Source organism: Chionomys nivalis, chromosome 20, assembly GCF_950005125.1.
Source record: "Chionomys nivalis chromosome 20, mChiNiv1.1, whole genome shotgun sequence".
NCBI lineage: Eukaryota > Metazoa > Chordata > Mammalia > Rodentia > Cricetidae > Chionomys > Chionomys nivalis.
This window is the reverse complement of record NC_080105.1, coordinates 44,126,504-44,138,832: the sequence shown is the minus strand read 5'-3', so window position 1 is coordinate 44,138,832 and position 12,329 is coordinate 44,126,504.

The following is a 12,329-nucleotide window of genomic DNA, read 5'->3' as shown; positions in this document are numbered from 1 at the left end:
GTTTCCCATTGAACATTACACCATAGTTTGGTACACACTCACCCACCCCCCTGGCAGCTTTGAGTTTACATAGATCTTAAAAACTCCTAAAAGGACACAACTGAAAATTTAATGTGCAATTCAGCAAAGTCTTTTTGAATTTTGCATTAGATTTTCCTTTAGCCTTGGGTAAAGCCATAAAAAAAATGACCTGCTTAAAAATGTAATCATCACGGAGGAACCTTCCTAAAGTCAGCATCAAATAGAATAAAATATATTTTATTAATGATACAATTCACAAAATTACCAGTCCTGCCACTCTCTGCCCTCCAGGGGTCCCTCCCCTGTCCTCGGATGCATGTGCATCAGTTATTGGTATTTGTTCTGTGTAATTTAACCTTCGGATTGCCTCGAATGCCTAATGAAGTGGAGTGAATTAAAGGGTGTTTAAGCATGTGTCAACTTCTTTGGAAAATGGACCAGTGAGATCCTGTCTAAAAGAGGAGTTGAAGGATGGCTGCTTCCTGGCTACAAAACTGGAATCAAAATCGTAACATGCTTTGCCAGTTTTTACTTCTGAAGTTCTGCTTTCTAAATGAGTCAGTACCTTTTCAATGATCAAATGATCATCAGGACCAGGAGTCTGGATGTTTACCTGCATCAGTGGTTTTGTTTTGACTGAAATAAATGCCACCTTTGCTTTTTTTTTTTTTTTTTTTTACCATGTGCCCTTTGGACTCAAAATGTATTCTAATTTGTCCCTTCCTGTCCTTACTTGGCAAGTTTATCAACATTTCAAAACCATTTTAGGTTATCCTCAACGTTTTTAAACCTGTTCTTCAGTTAGTACATTATGCACAATAAACCACATATCAATAGGGCACTTTGCACTATGTAATAAAGGAGATAAGTGTATTTAACATGTTCAAACATGCAAATATGCACATCAATTTTTTATGTGTATTTGCATGTTTAAACATGATAAATACACATATCTCCTTTAACACTCAATATGTATATGTCACGAAAACTTTCATAGTCCTTCCTTGAAGCATTTTGATGAAAATAACATCAGGGTATTTGTTATTGTTGTTTCTTCTCTGAGGTCTTAAGATCTTTTTCAAACTATCTTTGTCAATTTCAGTGATTTGATGTACAGTCCCTGAACTATATTTCAGTAGTCTCATAGTTTCAAATATGATATTTAAGTCTTTAACATAGTTTTTAGTTTGCCTTTTGTTGATGGCGTAAGAGAAGTCTTGTTTCATTCTTCTATTGTGGATATCTGATTTCTCCAGCATCACTTAGAACATATTGCCCTTCCTTCCATGCATGTTCTCCCATGAGTGTTGTTGAAACTCACTTTGCTGTAGATTTGTGGGCTTATGTATAGTCCCCATTCTATGATCACTGGTCTATGAATCTATTTTTATGACAATAAAATGTGGTTTTGTTGACTCCAATGAATTTAAAGTCTCCTGCCTAGTTCTTTTTGCTCAAGATTGCTTTGATTATTCAGAATAGTTCTCCCTCTCTCTCTGTCTTTCTCTCTCTGTGTGTGTTGGGTTCCATATAAGTTTTACGATGACTTATGTAATTTTGTGAAGATTATCATTATCATTGGTAGTTTGGTGGAGATGACATTGAATCTATAAATGCTTCAATATGCATAGATGTTTAAATTTTGAAAACTGATTCTTTGCCCATATATTACATCCTGACTACAGTTTCACCTCCCAACCCCTTTCCATCTCTCCTCTCACTGAGATCCACTCTTCTTCCATTCTTTTCAGATAAGGGCAAACTCTCAGGGATATCAACTAAACATGACTTATCAAGTTGGAATAAGACTAGGCACTACCCCTCATGCTAAGGCTAGAGAAGACAACAAAGTAGGCACAAAAGAGTCCTAAAATCAGGCAAAAGAGTCAGAGATAGTCCTTCTCCCACCTCCAGGAGTCTCACAAGAATACCAAACTACACAACCATAGCATATACGCAGAGGGTCTAGATCAGACCCATACAGGGTCCCTGAGTGTTGGTTCAGTCTTTGTGAGCCTCTATAAACCCTGGTTAATTGATTCTGTGATCTGTTTTCTTGTGGTATCCTTGACTCCTGTGACTCCTCCAATTCCCCTCCCCCCCAGTCTTCTGCAGGATTCCCTATGCTCTGTCTAATGTTTGGCAGTGGGTTTTTGGCATCTGTTTCCATCAATTTCTAGGTAAGGGCTCTCTGATGACATCTGGGCTAAGCACCATTTTATTAGTGTAGCAGAATATCATTAGGTGTCATTACATTATATTGGCTTTTTCTTTTCTTTCCTTTTTTTTTTTTTTGTCAGTCTTGTTTGTTCTACCCCAGGTCTCTGGACTATCCTTCCTCTGCCCCAGAACATCTTGTAGGCAGGACAAATTGTAAGTTGAAGGTTTTATGACTGATTGGTTTCCCAATCCCTTCACTCGAGGTCTTGCCTTGTTACAGGAGATGATAGGTTCAGGCTGTGAATCACCATCGCTAGGAGTCTCAGCTATCATAACCCTCATAGATGCTTGGAGTTTCCACTGCACTAAGTTTCTAGCTCATTCCAGAGACGCCCTCAGATTCCAGTATTTTAAAGGAATTATATTTGTGTTTTCTATATGTAAAATTGGGTTGGGGTAGGAGGTCCTTCTGTCTTTGTGTTGCTTTCATTGATTAATAAAGAAACTGTATTGGGTCCTTGATAGGGCAGAACATAGGTAGTCAGAGAAGACAGAATTGAATTCTGGGAGGAAAAAAGCGAAGTGAGGCGAGCCACTATGGAGCTGCCAGATTCAGACATGCTGAATCTTTCCCAGTAAGCCACTGACACATGGCAATATACAGATTAATAGAAATGGGTTAAATCAAGGTGTAAGAGTTAGTCAATAACATATTAGCGCTAATAGGCCAAGCAGTAATTTAATTAATGCAGTTTCTGTGTGATTATTTTGGGGTTAAGCTAGCAGAGCAGCTGAGATGAACAAGCAGGCCCTCTCCTTGCAATATTGGTTCATCTGCAAATGTTGACAGTCTGAACTCTTTTTCAAATTTGGATGCCCTTATTTCTTCGTTTTGCCTGAATTGCTCTTTCCAAGACTTCCAGAGCTATGTTGAATCAAAGTAGGAATGGGTGTCCCCATGTTGTTCTGTATCTTGGAGAGCTTTCTGTTTTGATCTATGTGGTATAATGCTAAGTTTGGTTTACTATATGTGGCCTTTATTATGTTGAGATATGTTATTTGTATGTCTGATTTGTTCTTTGTTCAGCATTTTATTATAAAGGAATATGAAATTCACTGAATATTTTTATATGAATTGTGATGATTGTATTTGTTCTTCATTCTGTTGATATGTCATATATTTACTGATAAGAATATATTGATCCATCCTTGCATCACTGGAATAAATCTGCTTCTTTATATGCTGTGGGGTTACATGTTTTACTACCACTTGAGGACTTTGCATGTATAACTTCTTGTAGTTTTCTCCTTTTGTTGTATCTTTATTTTGGATAGTTATTACAGGAAAACTTACTTCACAGAACATGATTCAAAGATCACATCTTGCCCTCTTTTAAAAGTAACTTCAGAAAACTGGTGATAGTTCCTCTTTAAATGTTTTGTAGAAGTAGACAGCTAATATGCTTAGATTTGGGCTTTGTAAAAATATGTGTGATAGTTTTTGTCAACTTGATTGGATTTAGGAAAGCCTAAATCAGAAAAGCACACCTCTAAGTATGTCTGTGAGGGATTTTCCCATACTACAGAGGATAAAGTAAACTGGAAGATATTTCTTGAGTATGGATGTTACAATCCCGGGAGTCTGGATGAAACACACGGTGAAAAAGAACAAAAGTAAACAATGCCCCCTGCCAGCCATAATGTGAATTATTATATTTTGTTGTGACTCCTAAAAGATATGTTAACATTTTTGAAATGATGATCCAAAAGGAAATAAAACAAACAAAAACCAAACCCAACAGCTTCTTTTCCTTAAGTTATTCATACCATGTAGTTTGTTGCAGTAATGGAAATCTGACCAGCGTAGTTTGAATTATGGATTCAGAATCATTAATTGTTAATGGTCTAGAAAATCTCCTGCTTCTTGATGAGTGTTTATAATATGCATGTGACTAGGAGTTTGTCTATTTTTTCTAGGTTATCAAATTAGTGGGCATCTAGTTGTTACTAATGATTTACAATTGTTTGCTGTAATTCACTTATTATGACTTTTCTGTGTTATATAATGTTTCTTTGCATTGCTATTTAAAGAATATTTTATCTAATATATACAAAGACTGTCTTTATTATTGTTATTATATGCATGAACTGTCTAATTATATCACTTTATTTTGGTCCCACATGAATCTTTAGAGGTAATGTGAATTTCTTGTAAGCAATATGTAGTTGGGTAGAGCTTTGTTATCCACTCAATTAGTTTTTGTCTTTGAATTACAGAATTAAATCTATTAAAATCCAAGAACTATTGAACACAGTCTTACAATTGCTCTCTCTCTGTCTTTCTTTTTTCCTTCTTTCTCTTACAGTGTTCTTTTGTGATTAAACAAATTACTTTAGTAGTTTGTTTTGATTCTTTAATTGACTTTGTTTAATCTGTTTTATTTTTGTTTTTTGGTGAACATGAGCCTTGGAAATACATCTTTTTTTAATAAAAAGTTATTTTGTAATACTAGCCATAAAAATACGAAGGACACAAAAGAACAAGTAAGTACCCTCAGAAAATTCTCCAATGCACTGATTTGTCTCCATATTTTGAATTTTTAATATTCTATATTTCATCTACGATATTTACTCTGTGTTAATATAATAAAAACTGCTGCTGTTTTTAGTAGTTGTAATTTCAGTCTTCGTGAGAGACATATGAATGGCTTATGCATTCAGTGTTTCCTTGCACAATCACCTTTACTAGTGAGTTTTAAACCATCCTGCGTTTTCTTCTTGCTGGTGTCTTATTCTTCAGTTTGAAGAATTTCTATGTATCTCTTTCTTGGTTGGACTGGTTACAGTCAGAGAAAGGGAGATTTAACATTTCTTTCTCTTCTTTAATGTGCCATTTTTTTTTTTTATTTTGTTTTATAAACATGGACACTACTAGCTTTCTGGCATCTCATCTGGTTTGGCTAGCTCCTTTTAAGGTATTTTGGTCCATGTGCTTCTGTCCAGCTAGAATGTCTGTGAGCCGATGATCATCAGAAGTATTTAACCACCATCTTCCTTTGACCCCTCCTCCTCAAATGTATCTCCAACAGAAAGGAAGTGTATCTCCTTTTGAGAATAGGTCCTATAGCATGAGATTCATCATGAACCTAGAACCTCTCCTTTATAAAACTCTCAGAAAGGTGGTATGGCATTTTTAAAAAGACATACAGAAAAATTATTTTGCTTACTATTTATCACTTTGTTAACAATATAATTATTTCCCTATTTTAATATGGAATTAATAAAACATGGACTTTTTTTTTTTTTTTGGTTTTTCGAGACAGGGTTTCTCTGTGGTTGTGGAGACTGTCCTGGAACTAGCTCTTGTAGACCAGGCTAGTCTCGAACTCACGGAGATCCGCCTGCCTCTGCCTCCCGAGTGCTGGGATTAAAGGCGTGCGCCACCACCGCCCAGCAAAACATGGAATTTTTATTGAGTATTTATTAGAATCTATGTTTTTAGTTACTATTGTAAGTCTACCATAAGCCAAGATTGTTTTATATGGTTCATAAACTCTAATAACCATGATATAATTTATTAGTATATATGGATATAATATAAATTGATATCAAATATTGATATCAAATATTGCTTAATATTTTAACCTTGATGGTAACAGAATATACTAACATGTCTCAATGAATTTTTCATTGGAATCAACAGGTATGTGAAATGGTACGTTGTTCATTCTGAGGGTAAATTTCTACTGAGTAAATAGATTCATCCAGAGAAAATAATTTGATTTCTCAAGTATACTTCATTCTTAGTATGATTTTAGTTTTCACTTCTAATGGCAAAAGTCAGTGAGAATATGAATCCATTTTTAGGTATTTTAGAGGAAAACCCCCAGTGTGTCTTTAACAGGGAATAGCTGTTGTGGAGGGATGCTTGTAGGATCATTGTTGCAAAATAGTAATAGCTACATATTGGAACAAATTATTTCCATCAATTGCTTCCTGCTGAAAAGCCACTTTGAAGACGCAGCCTCTGAACATGCCCGAACCATCTGAAATCCATCTGTTCTACGATACATACTTCATAAGATGTTGATGCTGTGATATAATTGTACTTGATTCGGGGGCAGGAGATTGCTTCCAACTGTTGCTTCTCTCTAATCTTCCCAATATGGTGCCTTAACCCTGTTTTACTGATTTTAAGTGCCTTATATTAAGAGGACATAACTGGACTGAATCATGCACTTGTGCTGTGTAATAATTAAGCAGTCTCTGTATAAATCATTCCAGCTGGCCCCCAAGCCATTCTGGAATATTTTATTTGGCAAGAGAAAAATTAGGCAGATGTTATCAGGCATAATACAGGTAAGACAGAATGCTTCCTTTCTGACTTACTATAGTATAACTTCTAAAGGACTTTTAACAAAAATATTTAATATCTAATAACTAGATGTATGAATTCAGTATTTATTGAATAATATCTTTTTGTAAAAAGAATATATGAAAATGCATGAAAGAGGAGATCACCCCATCACTATATTTTAACACTTGTGATGATAATATTTGGTAAGTACATGCTACAAATCCCATGTACTATTAAAAATATAAAGAATACAATTATGTCTACTTTATAATCATATCTATATATGCTCATGTTTAATATTGGAGACTAACAAGATATAGTTCTATATTCAGCCATAATTATTTTAAGACATATTTGTTGAATTCATTATTTAAATAAATATCCTTTTACCATACCAAATTGTACATTTTCAAAGTGTAAAGTGAGTATAGGCTGTTAGTTGTGATAACAAGTTTGAAGTGCTTTCTGAAGAGATGGAGATGGTAGGGATACGGTATCTGAAGAAGCCAGAGCAAAGTTTCAAAAAATACCATGTCCAAGTTCTAATCTCAGAAATCATCAAGTCCTTTAGAAAGAATATGACACCAGCTACTACTACACAAACATGTATATATACCCATGTTCATACACTTACACTTACGTATTTATTTATATATGGAATGATTGAAAGCAAATGAAACAGGAAGTGTTCAACTGTTGAAAAAGTGAACCACAGTGGTTCTACGTTGTTTTCCACCTAAGTTTATTGCTTACTCTGCAGTAGGATTGCCCTACACTAGACCCTAAGCTGGTAGCTTTAGTGTTATTACCATGGTGACGGAACTGACTTTAGAGCTGTCAAAGAGGCTAAAAATTGAGAATGGGGATCTCTGAGAAAGGGGATCTACAGATCAGTGAATCTCCAAATTTTATTTAAACTCTCCTCAAATATTTACTTGACCTTTAAAGATGTGTAAGGCTGTCAGGAGTTCCACAGCTGGAAAACTGAGATATTCCGCTGATATCCTTGTAGAACACTTGTCCACTTGAAGTACTTTGATAACGATCTTCTAGTTTTATAGCTACCTATTATAAGTATGCCTTAAGAGGGAACATTATATCACAGGGCTTCGAATATACCTAAGATGAAATGCAAAGTTGAAATAAATCCCTGATCCAAGATACAAACCAAGCTTCCAGAAGCAGGCGATACACCAGTAATCTCAGCATCTTCTACAATATATTTTACTGCTGCTCAAAGGATGATGAGCAAATGGAGAGTTTCTGCAAAGTATTTTCTCCAAAGTTAAATATAAAACTACATTTTGACTTATTATCATTGTTTTGAGCCATGATCAAGAGAATATATTAATTAATTATAAATTATCTTGAGGCCATCTACCTAATGCAATTAGATTTTTTTTTTTTTTTTTGGTTTTTCGAGACAGGGTTTTTCTGTAGCTTTGGAGCCTGTTCTGGAACTCCCTTTGTAGACCAGGCTGGTCTCGAACTCACAGAGATCCGCCTGCCTCTGCCTCCCGAGTGCTGGGATTAAAGGCGTGCACCACCACCACCCGGCATGCAATTAGATTTTAAGTACTTAAAAAACAATAACATTGATTTCTCTACATTCTATGACTCTACTTTAAGGTGTCTTCAGCCATTGTTTGCTATCAATGAAGAAATAGCAAGAGTTCTGGCAATAGCTGTGATTTTGGAGGTTTAACTGGCCAACAACTCCAAAAGAGGTGTCTAGAAGAGGCATTTGCCATTCCATTCTTAGCGTAACTCCATTTAAACAGTACATACACACACACACACACACACACATACAAATACTTAAAATATGTACATATAAATGTAAAAGGTATGTTTAAATATATGTAATCTAGCTATCTATATATGTAAATATATATTTAAAGATGTGTATATGGGAGCAGTCAATATGGATACTGGATTATAGAGGTCTTAAGGATGATGTAGACAAAAATGGCTCATGTGGTAGATACATTTCTACCTTTATGAGGAGCCTCTTCACTAATTTCTATAGTGGCTGCACCAATTTGTACCCTCATCAGCTTCTGTGAAAAGATGTTCCTCTTTCCCTATATCAATGCTAGTACTTGTCAGTTTTTAAAAATCTTTTTACTTGGGTAATGTAAAATCTTAAGATAGTTTTAATTTGCATTTCCCTGATAGCTAAATATGTTGAACATTTTAATATGTTTTTCATTTTTTTTGAAAATATTTCATCTTTTGAGAAATTGTTTATTTCCATGCTCCAATTTAAACTGTTTTTTCTCTTGATGTTTAGATTCTTGAGATCTTTTTCCAGTCTGTTGGATGTCTCTTCTCTCAAAATATAGCATCCTTTGCTGTATGGAAGCTTTTTTTGTTTCATAGGGTCTCATTTATTGTTTGTTGATCTCAGTGCCTATGCTACTATGATCCTCTTCATTATTGCTGTCTTCTGCTAGAATAAGGACATCAAGTCTAATGTTGAAGTCTTTGATCTACTGGAAGAGAAGAAGTGAGGTTTTCTACAGGGTGCAAGATAAAAATATGGTTTCATTCTTCTATATTTATCAATCCAGTTTAACTGGCCCTTTTAAATGAAATTTTGTTCTTTTCCTTAATGTGTATTGTTATCCACTTTGTCAAAAATCAGGTAGCAGTGGGAATTAGGGCCTATGTATCTGTTTTGTTTTGTTTCATTTTGCTTTTTTTTGGAGACAGGGTTTCTCTATGTAACAGTACCAGCTGTTCTGAAATTTGTTTTGCAGTACAGACTAGAATGGTTGCAGATATACAATAAAGACAGATTCAGATTAAAAAGACCTCCAAATGGGTCACAGTGTTGGTTAAATGTACATGGACTTACGAGAGAGAACAAAGAGTACTGAAAGTCATAGATGAAAGGAATAAAGATAATTGACTCTTAAAAAGTAATACAGTAATAAAAAAGTAAGCTGCAAAAAGATAGAAAATTCACAGAGTCTATTTGAAGAAGAATGAAATCCTGTCACCTGTGGCAACATGGTTGGATGTGGAGGGCATTATGTTAGCCAGATAAATCAGGAACAAAAAGATAAACACTTCATATTCTCTCTACTTTCAGAAACTAAAAGGGTTGATCCCATAGAAGTAGATTAACTTCATTAATGGGCTATGTGAGAGAAAATGGAGACTTGATAGTGTGCATAAAGACCATTAGCTAGGAGGAATAAGTTACACAGTATATTTTATGGCTATTAAAAGTTTTTGTATAACTAGAAAAGAATGGTTTTGTTGGAACACAGTCCAAGAAGGAAGTCATACAATGGAAATTCTGAGTGCTTGAAAGAGTAAGCCTAGAAAACAAGAATTGCGTGACCTCAGTTCCTCCAAAAGTACAGAATTGTTCTTGGAATGTGAGCTGCTTTGATTATTTACTACAAGTAGCTATTCTTACTTGTTTATATGCCTTTATGGAAAATATGTGACTTGTTCTTATAATTGTACACTTTACTCGTGTAATTTCTCTTAATTCTCAGAGTATAAATTGTCTCAAGTTCTGAGTAAAATTGTCTGCTGCATGAAACTTTAATCTGCCTCATTTTTTTATGCTTCACTCCCCTAGGCTCCACTGCTAGTTAGAGCAATAAAGATAATATGAAAGTTTCCAGTATATAGAAATGATAACCCTCCATAGGAAGGAAATGTTAATTGCTTGTTTTATTTTACATATTATGAACACATAATCTAAATGTAAAATTCAACTTTAAAAATAAATGTAAATATAATGCCAACTCACAAAATTAAAAATAAAGAAAAACAGTCATGTCAAACAAGTACTTAGATTGATAGACATTATTATAAATCAAAGCAAGCTTAATAAAAAATGAAGAATGATCATAAAATATATATGTAAATATCAGTCAGGTTTTGCCCAGTTTTCATGTAATTAATTGACAAAACAAAAGTTATACTTTGAGTAGCCTAAAAAAATTCGAGGGCTTGGATTCTGATATCTAAGGCATAATTATTAATAAAATGAGTGGAAAATGTTGATTTAAAAGGAGTAGGAAAATTAAAGGGGAATTCTAAAATATAATAAATTAACTAAAGAAGTGGAAATTAGGGCCAGCAAGTAGACAAACTGAAGAGAAGAGAATGAGAAAATGGCACCCACATCTTTATAGAGTGTGTAATTAAACTGCAAAGAGATAGAGTAGAATTCCACTTCAATGATGTTGTCACACCTGGAAGTAATCCTGTCTCAACTCTAACTCACCAGCAATACCCATCACACTTAGAACTGAGGAAAATGAGTGATTAACACAAAGATAGGAAAAACTCTGCAGTATCAGGAATAATCACAAGTAAAGGATGGGGTATAAGCTATGTTAAACCCAATGCTCACCAGACTAGTAATCAGAAGGAAGTTGGAGAGGCTGTCTAAACATCAAATCATATAGGTTAAGAAAAAGATAATTTCAAGAGGAGAAAAGGATGTTTCCTTATGATGAGTATATCAGTTCTCCAGAAAGACAAACCAATCATAAATATGTATAGAGGTAATTAATGGAGACTTGAAACATACTCTGAATACTAACAGAACATACAGGAAGAAACTCAAATGTAGTTACTTATTTAGTTAGTAAGAAATTTTAGTTTCTATATCACTTTAGCTGTTATAACTGGTTAAAAAAACAAGCGAGCAAGCAAACAAACAAACAAAAAAACAGCCTACAAACCATAATCCCAGAGAATTTAGACAACAATGAGGACACTAAGAGAGATTTACATAGCTCTAATCTACATGGGGAATAGAAAAAGAAAAGATCTCAAGAGTAACTTGAGAGCTTGGGTCCTTGTAGGAGGGTTGAAGGGGGGAGGGGAGAGGCTTGGTGGTGTGGGACAATTGTCTGTATTCTGTCAATTATATTTTAAATAAATGCTGATTGGCCAGTAGCCAGGCAGGAAGTATAGACGGGACAACCAGGCAGGAAGTAGAGGCAGGGTGACAAGAACAGGAGAATTTTGAGAAGAGGATTTAACTTTCTGCAGTCCTGTCCCAGCCACAGAAGATGAAAGATGTGATTGCCTCACTGAATAAGGTACCGAGACATGTGGCTAACATAGACAAGAATAATGGACTAATATAAGTTATAAGAGTTAATAAGAAGCCTGAGCTAATGGGCCAATCAGTTTATAACTAATGTAGACCTCTGTGTGATTTCTTTGGGACCTAACAACTGCAGGAACTGGGCAGGACAGAAACTCCAACAACAGCAGGGAGGAGAGGGGAGAAAAATGTAGAGCTCAATAAAAATCAATTAAACAAAAAGAATTAGCAAACCATCAAATGCTCTGTACAATGTCATGTGTTGCTTGAATTGCTTGCTTAGAGGATGGTAGAAAAGGATATGATTAATTGATCCTCATATTAAGCAGCATAAGTTATATTTTGAATTACACAAGAAATTTCATTTTGTTAAAAACATGACAAATTTCAAAATAACAAGTGTACTGAATATTTAAAATGACTGAAAGTTGGAAGTTTGATAGTCTCTGTCCCGAAACGGCAGTTGAATTACAAATTAGAAATACCAAACAACCTGAAAACCCACAATGGACCAAAGAATAAGTCACAAGAGAATTAGTTTCACTGTATTGCAATGCAAAGATAAAATATCCAAATAAATGAAGAAGTTTAGATAAATTTTTGAAGCACCGAATATGTGTATCTGAAAATACAAAAAAGTTTGATGTCAATACCAATAAAAACTTACCAGGGATCTGGAAAAAGACCAAGTAAATATAAAGTAAT